Source organism: Nerophis lumbriciformis, linkage group LG05 (assembly GCF_033978685.3).
Source record: "Nerophis lumbriciformis linkage group LG05, RoL_Nlum_v2.1, whole genome shotgun sequence".
NCBI lineage: Eukaryota > Metazoa > Chordata > Actinopteri > Syngnathiformes > Syngnathidae > Nerophis > Nerophis lumbriciformis.
Window position 1 is genome coordinate 1603337 of NC_084552.2, and position 19164 is coordinate 1622500.

At 42.2% G+C, this 19164-nt stretch overlaps 1 protein-coding gene across 6 annotated transcripts in view; it reads right to left on the reverse strand.

Moving 5' to 3' along the window:
- nrcama (neuronal cell adhesion molecule a) overlaps nt 1-19164 on the reverse strand; it is a 171780-nt gene that overhangs the window by 152352 nt on the left and 264 nt on the right. The window lies entirely within an intron of this gene.

Sequence of the window (19164 nt, forward strand, 5' to 3'; positions counted from 1 at the left end):
AGCGTGTTAGGTAATATAACGCAAATATTCCATACCAAAATTCCATCTGGTGTATAATATATAGAATGTTGACTCGGGGGGCCAAATTTAGAGAAAGAAAAGTGTCTGGGGCCGGTATATATATATATATATATATATATATATATGTATATATATATATAAACATATATACATACATACACACACACACACACACACACACACACATATGTATATATATATATATATATATATATATATATATATATATATATATATGCACTATCAACACCGTGTATGGTGAGGATGGTGTTCTGCTGACCTCAACTGCGGATGTTGTGGATCGGTGGAGGGAATACTTCGAAGACCTCCTCAATCCCACCAACACGTCTTCCTATGAGGAAGCAGTGCCTGGGGAATCTGTGGTGGACTCTTCTATTTCTGGGGCTGAGGTTGCTGAGGTAGTTAAAAAGCTCCTCGGTGGCAAGGCCCCGGGGGTGGATGAGATCCGCCCGGAGTTCCTTAAGGCTCTGGATGCTGTGGGGCTGTCTTGGTTGACAAGACTCTGCAGCATCGCGTGGACATCGGGGGCGGTACCTCTGGATTGGCAGACCGGGGTGGTGGTTCCTCTCTTTAAGAAGGGGAACCGGAGGGTGTGTTCTAACTATCGTGGGATCACACTCCTCAGCCTTCCCGGTAAGGTCTATTCAGGTGTACTGGAGAGGAGGCTACGCCGGATAGTCCAACCTCGGATTCAGGAGGAACAGTGTGGTTTTCGTCCTGGTCGTGGAACTGTGGACCAGCTCTATACTCTGGGCAGGGTCCTTGAGGGTGCATGGGAGTTTGCCCAACCAGTCTACATGTGTTTTGTGGACTTGGAGAAGGCATTCGACCGTGTTTCTCGGGAAGTCCTGTGGGGAGTGCTCAGAGAGTATGGGGTATCGGACTGTCTTATTGTGGCAGTTCGCTCCCTGTATGATCAGTGTCAGAGCTTGGTCCGCATTGCCGGTAGTAAGTCGGACACGTTTCCAGTGAGGGTTGGACTCCGCCAAGGCTGCCCTTTGTCACCGATTCTGTTGATAACTTTTATGGACAGAATTTCTAGGCGCAGTCAAGGCGTTGAGGGGATCTGGTTTGGTGGCTGCAGGATTAGGTCTCTGCTTTTTGCAGATGATGTGGTCCTGATGGCTTCATCTGGCCAGGATCTTCAGCTCTCACTGGATCGGTTCGCAGCCGAGTGTGAAGCGACTGGGATGAGAATCAGCACCTCCAAGTCCGAGTCCATGGTTCTCGCCCATAAAAGGGTGGAGTGCCATTTCCGGGTTGGGGAGGAGATCTTGCCCCAAGTGGAGGAGTTCAAGTACCATGGAGTCTTGTTCACGAGTGGGGAAAGAGTGGATCGTGAGATCGACAGGAGGATCGGTGCGGCGTCTTCAGTAATGCGGACGCTGTATCGATCCGTTGTGGTGAAGAAGGAGCTGAGCCGGAAGGCAAAGCTCTCAATTTACCGGTCGATCTACGTTCCCATCCTCACCTATGGTCATGAGCTTTGGGTCATGACCGAAAGGACAAGATCACGGGTACAAGCGGCCGAAATGAATTTCCTCCGCCGAGTGGCGGGGCTCTCCCTTAGAGATAGGGTGAGAAGCTCTGTCATCCGGGGGGAGCTCAAAGTAAAGCCGCTGCTCCTCCACATGGAGAGGAGCCAGATGAGGTGGTTCGGGCATCTGGTCAGGATGTCACCCGAACGCCTCCCTAGGGAGGTGTTTAGGGCACGTCCGACCAGTAGGAGGCCGCGGGGAAGACCCAGGACATGTTGGGAAGACTATGTCTCCCGGCTGGCCTGGGAACGCCTCGGGATCCCCCGGGAGGAGCTGGACGAAGTGGCTGGGGAGAGGGAAGTCTGGGCTTCCCTGCTTAGGCTGCTGCCCCCGCGACCCGACCTCGGATAAGCGGAAGAAGATGGATGGATGGATGGACAACGTGCCAACTTCACTGGTTTTGGATTTTGCACATAATGTAACCATGTAATCAACAAAACTGCTAGCCATGCAAAGAAAAAAGAGGGGTACATACGTTATTAGGGAGCGAAGTGTCTGTGGTGTCGCTGGCTGCCAGCCAAGTCATTAAAAAAGTTAATTATCATCTTGTTAGCGCCAAAAAAAAAAGTACATGTTTGGAAGCAGCTGTGCTTGAGTGTATTAAGAGCGCATGGAATAAACCGCACTTACAAAGCGAGGGTAACCGTCGAGGCTCATTTACCCTCAAAGATGTTTCTATTTTGAGCCGCGTGAGCGCCGAGATGGAAGCATCTGGGAAGGAAAATATGTTTGCTAGGTAAAAGTGAGCATGCACGTCTTCTGTATTGATGCACACTGAATATTTGAGCGCGGAGGAGAGAGAGAGGGCGAGCTCTACCCACTTTAATGGGGGACTGAGGAACAAATAAGCAGAGGTGGGTAGAGTAGCCAGAAATTGTACTCAAGTAAGAGTACTGTTACTTTAGAGATTTATTACTCAAGTAAAAGTAAGGAGTAGTCACCCAAATATTTACTTGAGTAAAAGTAAAAAGTATGTTGTGAAAAAACTACTCAAGTACTGAGTAACTGATGAGTAACATACACACACATATCATATATATATATATATATATATATATATATATATATATATATATATATATATATACGTATATACATATATATATATACATATACATATACATATATATACACACACACATATATATACAGTATATAATTTATATTTATTTATTTTGCCGTTTTTGTTTACATGTTAAAGGTGTTTTAATGAATATACATGCATGTTTAACACATATAGATTCCTTTCTTTCATGAAGACAAGAATATAAGTTGGTGTATTACCTGATTCTGATGACTTGCGTTGATTGTAATCAGACAGTCCATAGTGGATCTTACATAATAGTGTGAGAGTCCAGTCCATAGTGGATCTAACATAATAGTGAGAGTCCAGTCCATAGTGGATCTAACATAATAGTGTGAGAGTCCAGTCCATAGTGGATCCAACATAATAGTGAGAGTTCAGTCCATAGTGGATCTAACATAATAGTAAGAGTCCAGTCCATAGTGGATCTAACATAATAGTGAGAGTCCAGTCCATAGTGGATCTAACATAATAGTGAGAGTCCAGTCCATAGTGGATCCAACATAATAGTAAGAGTCCAGTCCATAGTGGATCTAACATAATAGTGAGAGTCCAGTCCATAGTGGATCTAACATAATAGTAAGAGTCCAGTCCATAGTGGATCCAACATAATAGTGAGAGTCCAGTCCATAGTGGATCTAACATAATAGTGAGAGAGTCCAGTCCGTAGTGGATCCAACATAATAGTAAGAGTCCAGTCCATAGTGGATCTAACATAATAGTGAGAGTCCAGTCCATAGTGGATCTAACATAATAGTGTGAGAGTCCAGTCCATAGTGGATCTAACATAATAGTAAGAGTCCAGTCCATAGTGGATTCTGATGACTTGCGTTGATTGTAATCAGACAGTAGTGATGATAACGTCCACGTTTTCAAATGGAGGAGAAAAAAAGTTCCTCCTTTCTGTCTAATACCACATGAAAGTGGTTGGTTTTTGGCATCTTATTTGTCCAGCTTCCATATTCGTTTTTATACACTTTACAAGAAATACATTGGCGGCAAACTCCGTAGCTTGCTAGCTTGTTTGCGCTGGCTTTCGGAGACTCTTGTTTTGAAAGCGCAGGCGCGATGGAGCGGCACTTTTATTGTGAAGACAGGAACTGTGCAGTCAGTCTTTAGGCTTTTGACGGGATGTACGGTTGAAATAAAAAAGTGTCTTTTTTCCTTCACACTTTTGATTGATTGATTGGAACTTTTATTAGTAGATTGCACAGTACAGTACATATTCCGTACAATTGACCACTAAATGGTAACACCCCAATACGTTTTTCAACTTGTTTAAGTCAGGTCATGTGACCGCCTGGCTCTGTTTGATTGGTCCAACGTCACCAGTGACTGCATCTGATTGGTGGAACGGAGTGAACGTCACCAGTGACTGTATTTGTTGAAACGCAGGCACTATGAAGGTCTGTCTGACAGACCAAAACAAACAAAGCCTGCATTAACAGATCGATAAAAATTAGTAGCGAGTAGCGAGCTGAATGTAGATAAAAGTAGCGGAGTAAAAGTAGCGTTTCTTCTCTATAAATATACTCAAGTAAAAGTAAAAGTATGTTGCATTAAAACTACTCTTAGAAGTACAATTTATCCCAAAAGTTACTCAAGTAGATGTAACGGAGTAAATGTAGCACGTTACTACCCACCTCTGCAAATAAGAGATGACTTCACTGCGGAGTCATGTTGGCTACAGTTTTGCATCACGTGACACAAATGCAAACTACGAATGCAAATGACAAGTCAATTCCCTTTCAATCCAAAAGAATTTGCTATCAAACACAAACCTGTGCAGCCAAACCACTGTCAGGCAAATTCCTGCAATGAAGCCTGTTTGCATTCCCGTGGGATTGATGTGTTATACAATGTCACAGGCCGCCCTATTTTCATACACACAACATATTTGATGTTTACATAACCCCCGAGTCAAGTGTCAACACGCGTGTGTCTGTTCGCACTATGGAGTGCGTCTTCCTGCTTCACGACACAAATCTATTGGGCCTCGTCTTCTCACTAGACCGTCGCTCTATTTCCATCAAATGAAATATAGGCCAGAAAGCAAAAAGGCCTTCTCCCTGGTGTCTGGTGACTAATAACAGATCCAAAATCATTTTCATCATACTTGCCTGGGGATTGAAACCCACATTGTTACATATACCGTATTTTTCCGACTATAAGGCGCACTTAAAATCCTTACATTTTCTCAAAAATCGACAGTGCCCCTAATGTACGGCATATTTCTGGTTGTGCTTACCGCATACCTGCCAACCTTGAGACCTCCAATTTCGGGAGGTGGGGGGTGGGGGGTGGGGTCGGGGGGTGTGGTTGGGGGCGTGGTTAAGAGGGGAGGAGTATATTTACAGCTAGAATTCACCAAGTCAAGTATTTCATATATATATATATATATATATATATATATATATATATATATATATATATATATATATCCCCCGCGACCCCGAAGGGAATAAGCGGTAGAAAATGGATGGATGGATATATATATATATATATATATATATATATATATATATATATATATATATATATATATATATATATATATATATAAGAAATAATTGACTTTCAGTGAATTCTAGCTATAAATATATATGTATTTTATTATATATATATATATATATTATATATATATATAAAAGAAATACTTGAATTTCAGTGTTCATTTATTTACACATATACACACACATAACACCATCCATCCATCCATCCATCCATCTTCTTCCGCTTATCCGAGGTCGGGTCGCGGGGGCAACAGCCTAAGCAGGGAAGCCCAGACTTCCCTCTCCCCAGCCACTTCGTCCAGCTCTTCCTGTGGGACCCCGAGGCGTTCCCAGGCCAGCCGGGAGACATAGTCTTCCCAACGTGTCCTGGGTCTTCCTCGTGGCCTCCTACCGGTCGGACGTGCCCTAAACACCTCCCTAGGGAGGCGTTCGGGTGGCATCCTGACCAGATGCCCGAACCACCTCATCTGGCTCCTCTCCATGTGGAGGAGCAGCGGCTTTACTTTGAGCTCCTCCTGGATGACAGAGCTTCTCACCCTATCTCTAAGGGAGAGCCCCGCCACCCGGCGGAGGAAACTCATTTCGGCCGCTTGTACCCGTGATCTTGTCCTTTCGGTCATAACCCAAAGCTCATGACCATAGGTGAGGATGGGAACGTAGATCGACCGGTAAATTGAGAGCTTTGCCTTCCGGCTCAGCTCCTCCTTCACCACAACGGATCGATACAGCGTCCGCATTACTGAAGACGCCGCACCGATCCGCCTGTCAAGCTCACGATCCACTCTTCCCCCACTCGTGAACAAGACTCCGAGGTACTTGAACTCCTCCACTTGGGGCAAGATCTCCTCCCCAACCCGGAGATGGCACTCCACCCTTTTCCGGGCGAGAACCATGGACTCGGACTTGGAGGTGCTGATTCTCATCCCAGTCGCTTCACACTCGGCTGCGAACCGATCCAGTGAGAGCTGAAGATCCTGGCCAGATGAAGCCATCAGGACCACATCATCTGCAAAAAGCAGAGACCTAATCCTGCAGCCACCAAACCAGATCCCCTCAACGCCTTGACTGCGCCTAGAAATTCTGTCCATAAAGGTTATGAACAGAATCGGTGACAAAGGGCAGCCTTGGCGGAGTCCAACCCTCACTGGAAACGTGTCCGACTTACTGCCGGCAATGCGGACCAAGCTCTGACACTGATCATACAGGGAGCGGACCGCCACAATCAGACAGTCCGATACCCCATACTCTCTGAGCACTCCCCACAGGACTTCCCGAGGGACACGGTCGAATGCCTTCTCCAAGTCCACAAAACACATGTAGACTGGTTGGGCAAACTCCCATGCACCCTCAAGGACCCTGCCCAGAGTATAGAGCTGGTCCACAGTTCCACGACCAGGACGAAAACCACACTGTTCCTCCTGAATCCGAGGTTCGACTATCCGGTGTAGCCTCCTCTCCAGTACACCTGAATAGACCTTACCGGGAAGGCTGAGGAGTGTGATCCCACGATAGTTAGAGCACACCCTCCGGCTCCCCTTAATTTCCCTGAAAAAATAGGGGATATTTAACCTAAATGTACAGTTTTAAGATACAGAAACTCACATTTCAGCAACCATCTTCTCAAAAAATGCATACACTTAAGATGAGTCATTGTGCAGCAGTATAAGCTTACTATCCACTGAAAATAAGTCAACAGCCTAATAGACTCCATGGACTGGTATTATGATTCCGTCAACAGGTGACATGTGCGTCTACTAACTCCTCGACGTTCACCCACTCGACCATCTGTTGCCGACTCCATCCTCAGAAAACAGAGTCATCCTAAGCCCGAAGCCCACTCAAGCCTAAATATGCCACAGAGCGCTTGCTCAACAAGCGGTGCATTCGAGTACAGGGGGAGCTGCGTGTCTCCTTGGATTCATCTCAGGCCTGCGGTTGTATACTTCAGACCCGTCTAGGGACACAGCTGGTTATCACAGCAGCGTGTCGACTATTATTCTTGTTTAGTTCCTCTAAGCTGCATAAATAAACTTTTTTATGTTTACTATACTTTTCTACTGTTCTATCAGAACTCACCAGTGACATGCGGTCACTAGAGGCAAATCGTTGAATTTTCACATTTGCCGTTCAAATACTGAGAAGAGACAGCAGCCAGTTGAGGCACGTCACTCAGTGCCTCAACATGGATTGCGGACTCGGCTAACTGCTGTCCTGCTGTGCAGTGAGACCGTATTGCTATATGAATTATATTATACATTTCCATAGTTTAGTTAGCTGAGGTATATAATGTACAGTGTATTTTGTCAACAACTGTATGTGTGTAACGTATTTCTTGTGCTGAGCGATCATAAAACGGCTGCAAAAGACGCACTGGCTGAGGCTCGCGTAACCCCGCCTCCTGGTGCTGGTTAAGGCACCTTCGCCACAGACTGCACCCCCCGACAAGAGCGCCACACCAACCAAAGCCCACACCCTAACCCTCCACGTGCAAGACCGAATCCACCCAAAAAAATTCACTTAACAAGAAGTCAAAAAGTGCAAAAACAACAATGCTCGCGCCGGAGGAGCCGTGAACGACTGCAAGGACACAACATTAGGTACACCTGCAGACTGCAGCACGGATTTCATATTTCATTCATTCACAACTCCTCCAACACGAACACCACTGTTCCCGCACTTATAAGTAAAGGTAAGGCCATAATATGTGCAGTGTATTTTGTCAACAACTGTATGTGTGTAACGTATTTCTTGTGCTGAGCGATCATAAAACGGCTGCAAAAGACGCACTGGCTGAGGCTCGCCTCCTGCACCCCCGCCGTAGAATGCACGGCAACCCCTGACGGGAGTGTTATATCAACTAAAGCCCACACTTAAACTTTCCACGTGCAAGATTGAATCTATTTAAAAAAGTTATTTCATAAGAAGCCAAAAAGTGCAAAAACAATAATGTTCGTGTTGGAGGAGTTGTGAATGACTGCAGGGCCACAACATTAGGTACACCTGCAGACTGCAGGTGTGCCTAATTCACAACTCCTCCAACACGAACATTATTGTTTTTGCACTTTTTGGCTTCTTATTAAATAACTTTTTTTGTAACCTATTTTTATGGGCTTTCCTCTTTGTGATGCTAAGTCCCTGTTATGCGCTGTTATACAGTATATGCCTTGAGCTCTTATTTTGAAGGCGCTAAGAGCGGAAGTTGGAGTGGAGCGGAAGTTTTTGAAAGAAGGTAAATAAAGTGGTCCTCGTTGTTGGAATAATTGTTTGTAAGTTATCACAAAAGAAACGTTGTATTATGAATGCTGTCTTTCGAGGCCTAACAAGAGGAAGAAAGCTCGTGAAACGCCACTGTGATTTCAACACGGACAGATGGCAGGATCTGCTCAACTTCCAGAGGAACTCTCTTTGAAATGTTAAACGAACTCTCTTTGAAGTATTTCACAAACTCTCTTCCAACTATTTGGTAACCGAGGTCAACGCTATTTACGACCCGCTGCCCTCTTGAAGTTGCCGTGGTCAGGAGACGGGAGGGGTTATCCATTGTCCTCCAAACACCTGCCCCAGCTGGATCCAGGAAGAGCCCAAGCCCGAGAAATCCTCTTCTTGAACTTCAAAGCGACCGAAAACAATGACTGTTTTACATACGTCCCATTCCTGCTGTGACATGTGTTGGTGCGTGAACATTGAACATCTGAATAAAAGAGGAGACGAAAACCTTCTTCGTCAGAGCGTGGTGCAGGACTGTACAGAGAGTGCAGTGGCCATGTCTCTCCTCAATATTGAGTCCAAATTGAATTCTGTCTCTGTTTGATTCCTTGCCTTTTGTCTTGTTTAATAGATGTCCTCAGTGTTTGAACGTGACACTCGTGTAAACTGGAGCCTCCATGTTTGTTATTTTGTAGTTTCATACAGTATAGGCGACATTTATAAACCCTCGGTTACATTTTTTTAAATAGATTCAATCTTGCACGTGGAAAGTTTAAGTGAGGGCTTTAGTTGATATAACACACCCTTCAGGGGGTTCATTAATCCAGCACAACAGCGGCGAATGGACTTTATTTATAAGTAAAGGTAAGACCATAATAACGTTTTTTTTAATTAAATGGGCTTTTTTGTGTGCTACAGTTTGTATGTGTAAAGTTAAAGTTAAGTTAAAGTACCAATGATAAAATGTGTCCTCTGCATTTGACCCATCCCCTTGATCACCCCCTGGGAGGTGAGGGGAGCAGTGGGCAGCAGCGGCGCCGCGCCCGGGAATAATTTTTGGTGATTTAACCCCCAATTCCAAGCCTTGATGCTGAGTGCCAAGCAGGGAAGAATGCTGGTATGAGCTTTTAAACATAACCCGTTAACTGCTGCCAATCAAATGGTGAATAAGATACTCTTTAGGGTTCATATGTTTGTAAATGTGACTGTGATGAAGTCAGTGCCTCACCAGCCATCAACCTCACTGGAACTCACAGTACATGTATGGGTTCAATGTCCTGCCATAGGGTAGTAACCTTAAAAAGTACTAATTTGGGGTTGCAAAGGCTTGTCCGTCTGACCGGAACTCTCTAATAACTAAAGTTCCGTGGGTGAATGATGTAAAGCCACTACACTGGTAGTTTTTAGTGCTTCCATAGCGAGATATAAGTTGGAACTTTACGCTACTTTACATTAGAAATGGCAACAGCGGAGGGTTAATGTCTCATAACAAGAAGATAGTGAAAAAGAAGAAGTTTATCGACTACGGAATCGGCGCGGACTACAGTGGCAGACGTGCGCAAATTTTCAGGACATATGCAGATCTCAAATACACATCAGCAGGTACCAGAAGGTAAGAAAATGTGGTTTTGCATAATATTTTAAAATAAAACGTAGATAATATGTCTGCTAATGGCAGAGGTGGGTAGTAACGCGCTACATTTACTCCGTTACATCTACTTGAGTAACTTTTGGGATAAATTGTACTTCTAAGAGTAGTTTTAATGCAACATACTTTTACTTTTACTTGAGTATATTTATAGAGAAGAAATGCTACTTTTACTCCGCTACTTTTATCTACATTCAGCTCGCTACTAATTTTTATCGATCTGTTAATGCACGCTTTGTTTGTTTTGGTCTGTCAGACAGACCTTCATAGTGCCTGCCTTACTGGTGACGTTTCACTCCGTTCCACCAATCAGATGCAGTCACTGGTGACGTTGGACCAATCAAACAGAGCCAGGCGGTCACATGACCTGACTTAAACAAGTTGAAAAACTTATTGGGGTGTTACCATTTAGTGGTCAATTGTACGGAATATGTACTGTACTGTGCAATCTACTAATAAAAGTTTCAATCAATCAATCAAAAGTATGAAGGAAAAAAGACCCTTTTTTATTTTAACCGTACATCCCGTCAAAAGCCTAAAGACTGACTGCACAGTTTCTGTCTTCACAATAAAAGTGCCGCTCCATCGCGCATGCGCTTTCAAAATAAGAGTCTCCGAAAGCCAGCGCAAACAAGCTAGCAAGCTACGGAGTTTGCCGCCAATGTATTTCTTGTAAAGTGTATAAAAACGAATATGGAAGCTGGACAAATAAGATGCCAAAAACCAACCACTTTCATGTGGTATTAGACAGAAAGGAGGAACTTTTTTTTCTCCTCCATTTGAAAACGTGGACGTTATCGAAAAAATTATCTATAGATAGAAAAATAATCGCTAGCTGCAGCCTTAGATAAAAGCCAACACCAAGAATAGACATTTGAAAGGCAATTTAAAATAAATCAAGAATAGTGAACGACAGGCTGAATAAGTGTACGTCATATGAGGCATAAATAACCAACTGGTATGTTAACGTAACATATTATGGTAAGAGTCATTCAAATAACTATAACATATAGAACATGCTATACGTTTACCAAACAATCTAATCGCTAAATCCCATGAAATCTTATACGTCTAGTAAGGCTGAAACGACGCGTCGACGTAGTCGACGTCATCGGTTACGTAAATACGTCGACGCCGTTTTTATGCTTCGACGCGTCGCATATTTACGTCACACTGCCGTCATGGCGGAGCGCAAAGCAGACGATGCGAGCGGTGCGAGCGAGGGAAAAAAAGCACGCCAAAAGTCGTCAAAAGTGTGGGAGTATTTCAATAAAAGGCATAATAATGTTGTAGCGGCGAACAGCTGTCTCGTCAGCTGACGCGCGAGCTCGCAACCGTGGCTGCTTAGCAACCAGCCAAACCCAACTTAATTAAATTATATTTTATCTTAGAGCACATCCGCATCCCTATTCACCTAGGCAACCCCAGGAAATGTATATAATTGGGCATTATTTCGGCCAGTCGGCTTATATGATCAGAGCCGATCAGTTTACGTTCACGCGCAGGTATAACGCGGCGCGCTCCCGTCTCATCTGCTGGTGCGCGAGCCCGGTAATTAGACCGCTGTGTCAAATCAAGGAGGACAAAAGACGCCAGCGCAGAGTGGAAAAAGGTTTAGTTCATTACAGAAAACTCAGAGTTGTGCCAAAAGTATGTAAGATTTAATATTTCTCTTCGTGGGTGTGGCGCACCTGTTGCGCTGGTGAGATTGGGGGAGGGGGGAGGTTTGCTTCATCAGGAGGGTGAAGTCGCTTAACTTAAAGTGTTGGATTTAACTGTGTTGGATCATTGGCTGCTGGTGAGGGCATAGAAAAAGGGGCATTTTTCTACCAGTAGACAGCGTTTAAGATTGAGTGTTTCACTGCTAAATTAATAATATATTTATATTGAATATGGATTTTAAGTATGTATCTAAATAGGTGGTTAATTGGTTAGGTATTTATGTATTTGCATATTGGGTTTTCTGTTGCATTTATCTATTGTGTTTCTGGGTTTAAATGTATTTTATATGTATCTTGGTGCATTTATGTTGAGACAATTTATTTAAAATCTGTTTTAACTTAAAGGGAAAAGATGTGTCCATTTTCTTGCACTTGTTTAATGGTTAAGAGTTTGATTAATAATTGTAAATTATGGGATTGATAATTGATTGATTTTTTACAGCATGTTAATCTTGTGGTGTTTTGTCCTTAAAGGTTTTTCACCTACTAAAGAAGCTAAAGGCTACTAAAGGCTACTAAAGACAGCTAATGACAGCTAAAGAAACTAAAGTCTACTAACACTGCTAAAGACTGCTAAAAAGACTAAAGAAGAAAAAAGAAGCTGTTTCTTGGTTGGAAAAACTGTTGCAAACTAAAGGAAAATAAAAGGAAAAAGTAACTACGGTCTGGTCTTTTGAGTGAAATCCAGAAGCCACATTCAGCATTGGTACATCCCTTCAAGTGTGGGATAAGCACAGCGAAAAAAGCAAAACACTTGACAGTTGTTGTATGCACACTGTGTCGAGCGGAAATGGCCTATCATAGCAGCACAACGGCTATGAAGGAACATTTGAAAAGAAAACACCCGACAGCGTTCTTGCCATCACCATCGACTAGTCAATCGTCCGCGTGAGTATACGTTGTCATCATTACACAAAAACATGAATGTGTCATTTGTATCTGCGTTGTAAATTCATAAACTAAAACACCGTTTCGCTCTGAGAGGCGCGTTTGGCGTGCCTGTTCAGTGTTTACAAAGACGCGCTCTTCTTTAACGCTAACGTTAATTAGTTGTGCAAATACCTTTTACAACATTAACAGTTACATATTCTATGTACAAACCAACAATTAACTTTCACTTTAATCATACTATCATTGTTGTGTTATTAAGCAAAATAAGCAATACTTTTACTTTTGTTGAAATGTTTACACTGTTACAGAATATTTCGTTTTGCACTTTTTTGTATTGGATGTTTACCTTTATTTTTGCACATTTTAAAGCAAAATAAGCAATACTTTTACTTTTGAAATGCTTATACTATTGCAGAATATTAAGATTTGCACTGGATGTTTACTTTTATATTTGCACATTAAAAAGCAAATAAGCTACTTTTAATTTTGTTAAATGTTAAAAGTTTTAAATGTTTACATTGTTACAGAATATTTTGTCATGTTGTTGTCAATGTTGACTGAGTGGCCATACTTTTTTTTTTGTAAATAAAAGTCATGCCTTTTGAAAAAACTGGCCTACATTTATTTTTTCATCTTCATTTTAAATAAAAAAAATAATCGGTAAAAGGAAAAATAATCTATAGATTAATCGAAAAAAAGAATCTATAGATTAACCGATTAATCGAAAAAATAATCTATAGATTAATCGATAGAAAAATAATCGTAAACGTCTAGTCTCTTACGTGAATGAGCTAAATAATATTATTTGATATTTTACGCTAATGTGTTAACCATTTCACACATAAGTCGCTCCTGAGTATAAGTCGCACCCCCGGCCAAACTATGGAAAAAACTGCGACTTATAGTCCGAAAAATATGGTACATGACATGTGTCCTCAGCAGCGGACCCCTCACAACACCCCCCCCCCCCCCGCTATGTAAGATTTTCCACGTCATCGATTCTCTGCCATGTCATGCTAATTTAACACGTCCCACGACTCTAATGAAAACAGCCACCCAAACACGGTCCAGCTGTGAGCCCAGGATGCAGGTTATTACGGGAGGAGGCGTGCATTTGGGTGGGCATTAATGCGCCCTCCCTTCCTCCCTTCCTGGCTGGATGGAGCCCACCATCCTCGCCGCAGGGTGCTGACGCTATTAAGCCAAAAAGTATAGCGAATCATCTGGGATGCTAATTGTGTTCAAATCAGCCAGTGTGTCCACATGGCATGATGCTGGTGCATTCCAGTGAAATGGGGCTGGATTCCAAACCAACAGGGGCACAGCTAAATTGCACAGGCGAGGGCTATTGAGGAGTAAAAGTAAATGGCTAATATTTAGGGCTGCAGCTAACGATTATTTTTCTATCGATTAATCTATAGATTATTTTTTCGATTAATCGGTTAATCTATAGATTATTTTTTCGATTAATCTATAGATTATTTTTTCGATTAATCTATAGATTATTTTTCCTTTTACCGATTTTTTTTTTTTATTTAAAATGAAGAGGAAAAAATAAATGTAGGCCAGTTTTTTCAAAAGGCATGGCTTTTATTTACAAAAAAAAAAGTATGGCCACTCAGTCAATATTGACAACAACATGACAAAATATTCTGTAACAATGTAAACATTTAAAACTTTTAACATTTAACAAAATTAAAAGTAGCTTATTTGCTTTTTAATGTGCAAATATAAAAGTAAACATCCAGTGCAAATCTTAATATTCTGGAATAGTATAAGCATTTCAAAAGTAAAAGTATTGCTTATTTTGCTTTAAAATGTGCAAAAATAAAGATAAACATCCAATACAAAAAAGTGCAAAACGGAAATATTCTGTAACAAGTGTAAACATTTCAACAAAAGTAAAAGTATTGCTTATTTGCTAAAATGTGCAAAAATAAAGCTAAACATCCAATACAAAAAAGTGTACAGTGTAAACATTTCAACAAAAGTAAAAGTATTGCTTATTTTGCTTAATAACACAACAATGATAGTATGATTAAAGTGAAAGTTAATTGTTGGTTTGTACATAGTATATGTAACTGTTAATGTTGTAAAAGGTATTTGCACAACTAATTAACGTTAGCGTTTGTGACACGTCTTGTGCCGTGGGGTTCTTTCAGGACCGACAGACTGAACGCCAGACGGCTTTGCCAGGTTTACAATCTTTTAATTTTACACAAAGTCTTTTCTCTTCCAACTGCGCGGATCGCGCACCTGGGCACGATTGCGGCGTCGCTCCCGGCGCGCCCCGCCTCGCCGCTCGCTCGCCGCCGCCGCCTCTCCACAGCGTTAAAGAGGAGCGCGTCTTTGTAAACACTGAACAGGCACGCCAAACGCGCCTCTCAGAGCGAAACGGTGTTTTAGTTTATGAATTTACAACGCAGATACAAATTACACATTCATGTTTTTGTGTAATAATGACAACGTATACGCACGCGGACGATTGACTAGTTGATGGTGATGGCAAGAACGCTGTCGGGTGTTTTCTTTTCAAATGTTCGTTCATAGCCGTTGTGCTGCTATGATAGGCCATTTCCGCTCGACACAGTGTGCATACAACAACATTATTAGGCCGTTTATTGAAATACTCCCACACTTTTGACGACTTTTGGCGTGCTTTTTTCCCCTCGCTCGCATCGTCTGCTTTGCGCTCCGCCATGACAGTAGTGTGACGTAAATATGCGACGCGCCGACGCACAAAAACGGCGTCGACGTATTTACGTAACCGATGACGTCGACTACGTCGACGCGTCGTTTCAGCCTTACTAATATTCGAACCATACTTATACTCAAATAATTGGTGGACTGATGCACGGTTGGAAACACTGCAGACCAGGCACGTGCACACATAGGGCCCTATGGGTGCTTGAGCCCCTGCCCTTTTTTGCCTCGTCTTAAAAAGTGCCCTCTGCCTGTGTGTGTGTGTTGTTTTTTTCTTTAAACAACATTAACAAATTCCTGTCAGGGATGTAAAAAAAAACAAACAAAAAAAAAAACAGTGGTACAAAAATTCCACGTTTCCTTGTAATATCAATCAATCAATGTTTATTTATATAGCCCTAAATCACAAGTGTCTCAAAGGGCTGCACAAGCCACAACGACATCCTCGGTACAGCCCACATAAGGGCAAGGAAAAACTCACCCCAGTGGGACGTCGATGTGAATGACTATGAGAAACCTTGGAGAGGACCGCATATGTGGGTAACCCCCCCCCCCCTCTAGGGAGACCGAATGCAATGGATGTCGAGTGGGTCTGACATAATATTGTGAGAGTCCAGTCCATAGTGGATCCAGCATAACAGTAAGAGTCCAGTCCACAGTGGGGTCAGCAGGAAACCATCCCGAGCGGAGACGGGTCAGCAGCGCAGAGATGTTCCCAACCGAAATACAGGCGAGCGGTCCACCCCGGGTCCCGACCCCGGACAGCCAGCACCCCATCCATGGCCACCGGATCTGTGTGTCTCCCCTTCCACAAGTAGATAACAGCCAGGTGGAGAGGCAGCGGTGTGACAAACCTCATAGTAAGCACCTCAAACGAGTTATATTTATTATTTAGGTTCGGGGTAAGATTAAAGTTTTTATTGTGTATGAGTGCGACTCCCCCACCCCTTTTAATGGGACGGGCAATATGCGCTCCCGCATAGCCAGGAGGAGACGCCTCACCCAGCGCAAAGAAATCGTCTGGTTTGAGCCAGGTCTCGGCGAGACCAATGACGTCAAGATTATTGTCTCTAATGACCTCATTAACTAATAACGTTTTGGAAGATAATGATCTTATGTTTAAGAAGCCCATATTATAGGTAGTGGGCTGTTTTGAGGAGTTTTTGTTGAAATTATCCGTAGTAGCAATATTAATAATGTTGTGTTTATTATGTGATTTGTACCGGATTTTCAAAATAAAATGCACTGTGTTTACGGCAGATCACATTTCTCTCACAGTAGAGGTTTAGATATAAAGTTTATTGTGACTTTGCTATTACTGTGTGGGTTAACAAAATAATATAATAATAATAATGATAATAATAACAATAATAAGAAGAATGATAATGATAAAAATAATGATAATAATAATAATAATTATTATTATTATTATTATTAATAATAATAATTTCAGCATTCTGGGGATATAAGATGTAGGTTATCTGTTAGGAATATTACCATCTGTATTTAAACTTGATTCATATTGATTATGCCTGAAGCACAATGCCAAAAAAAAGAAAGGATACAGAAAAGGAAGGAGAAGGAGCGCCAGGAAGCAGCTAAGTGTAGCAGACCTCTTAATGCGTGGCTAAAACCAAGTACTAGCACCAGAATTCAAGAAAGACCACAGACCTCAGACAGTGTCACCCCTTTGATGTTGCACTGTTCAATGTTCAATATTAAACTGCTTATCTTTAACAATAAATAGCCTAACAATAAACCAGTGTTTTGTTGCTTTTCATGTCTTCCAAGCCTTTGATCATGTTGAATTAACTCATTATGACAATAATTTGTTGACACAAAAGAAATGGCAATCACTTTTACCTACAAAGGACACACAGCTAAGTAGTTAGCTTCCTATTAGCAAATTTAATTTTACATTAATTTCCATCTTGTGTAAAGGACCACCTTGGCTAAGTGGGGACCACTGAGGTAAACAACCAACAGTATGTCAGAAAGCTAGTTAAAACGGTACACATATTCATAATATAGTATACATTTTAACTGACCTTTATTTTACTATTTTTGTCTTTTTTTAGGTGGCTAAAATACGCGGTGCTGCTGACCGCCGTCTAACGTTACGTGTGATATATTGACTAACGTAACCCTGCTTAAAAAAAATCACTGAACAAAAAGTATGAATAAGGTAGTGAACTGCAACAGATTCCCGTGTTTGCAATAACGTTATAACGTTAGCAGTGAGTTTACAGCCTCACTGATTTAACTACACAGCAAATAAAAGTCACGTTACTTAGCCCTTTTCTGACTTTGAGCCCCTGCCCCTCTATAATCATGTGCACGTCCCTGCTGCAGACCACATGATCCAGCACTGTTGCAGCCAACATCATCACTTATACTACACACACACACACAAGTGCATGCACATGGTCAGCATGACCGGGAATTGATTCCTTTGCGTATAAATTAGGAAATGATACAATTCCAATGTCAGTACGGGTCAATTTGTGTCTCTCAATGCACAATCTATACATGATTGTACCCATGAGACTCAGAGGTATCTTTCTCCATTGCCAAATTAGAAAAGTCAAGTGTCAAGGGCAGGGCCGGCCCGTGGCATAGGCCGTATAGGCAAATGCTAAGGGCGCCGTCCATCAGGGGGCGCCACGCCAGTGCCACAAATGTTGGAGAAAAAAAAAAAAAAAAAAAGTTGGTACTATTATTTCTAAATACAAAAAATAACCCCACGTTAATTAAAATGCAAAGTAAAGCCTATTTAATAGAAATATTATTTGTTACAACATTACCCCCCCCCCCCCCCCCCCCCCGCACGGTGCGCCCCCTCCCTTCCCGTATCATGACTCTTTTTGGACGTCACCACATCAAAAAATCAACACAAGATGTCAAAACGGGCAAAACTGTCAGGTGCTCAGGGAAGAAAAAAGAGAAAAGAAGAGGAGGAGAAACTGTTTTAACGTCGGGTTAATATTGTGGAGGGGGCTAAATTGTTATGGAAAATAATAATGTAACGTTAGGTAATTACAGTACTCCCACCTTACATTCCTCAGGGACATTTGTATTAGATCTTTTAAGCAGGTGTTTTTTGTTTACATTGTTATTGTCTTCTGGTTAGCTAATGTTTGCCCTGCAGGTAATAGTCACTTTTCCACCCCTTTATATATTAGGTATAGTTGTAAGTAAAAAAAAAAAAGGTCAAAGACAAAGCTATTCGGTTTCTTGTGAGTATATACACTTCACTGCCGATGTGGGGGGGCGCCACCTAAAATCTTGCCTAGGGCGCCAGATTGGTTAGGGCCGGGCCTGGTCAAGGGCACCAAAGCAGTGACCACGGGTGATATTTGTATTGTTTTGTTACATGGGCCCCGATACAAACATGGGTTCCAACTTTTTGCTTGCAATGACAAATAAATAATTTTGTAATACTTTTTTTTTCCTGAATATAGTAATTTTAATGTTCTTTCAAAATTATTATTTATTTATTTATTTTTACTGACATTTTTTTTTTTTTTATTAAATGCAAAATTGAATAGGATCAACCACAAAGCCAGCTCCCGACTTTTCCCATATGTGGTTGATCCAGCAATGAGATAAAGAGCCATGTGTCCGAGTTATGTGCCCCTTCTGCGTGTGTAATGACACGGAGACACGGAGCTACAGCTGGCGGGGCCTGGAGGATGGATGCACCGGCCGGCAGCAACAATGAAGCAAAGCTTCTCTGCTCCTACACTAGCATCCTTCTGCAGGGAGAAGCCATGCAATGTTTATTTTTTTATCCCTGAATGGATGCTCCTGCCTGGGA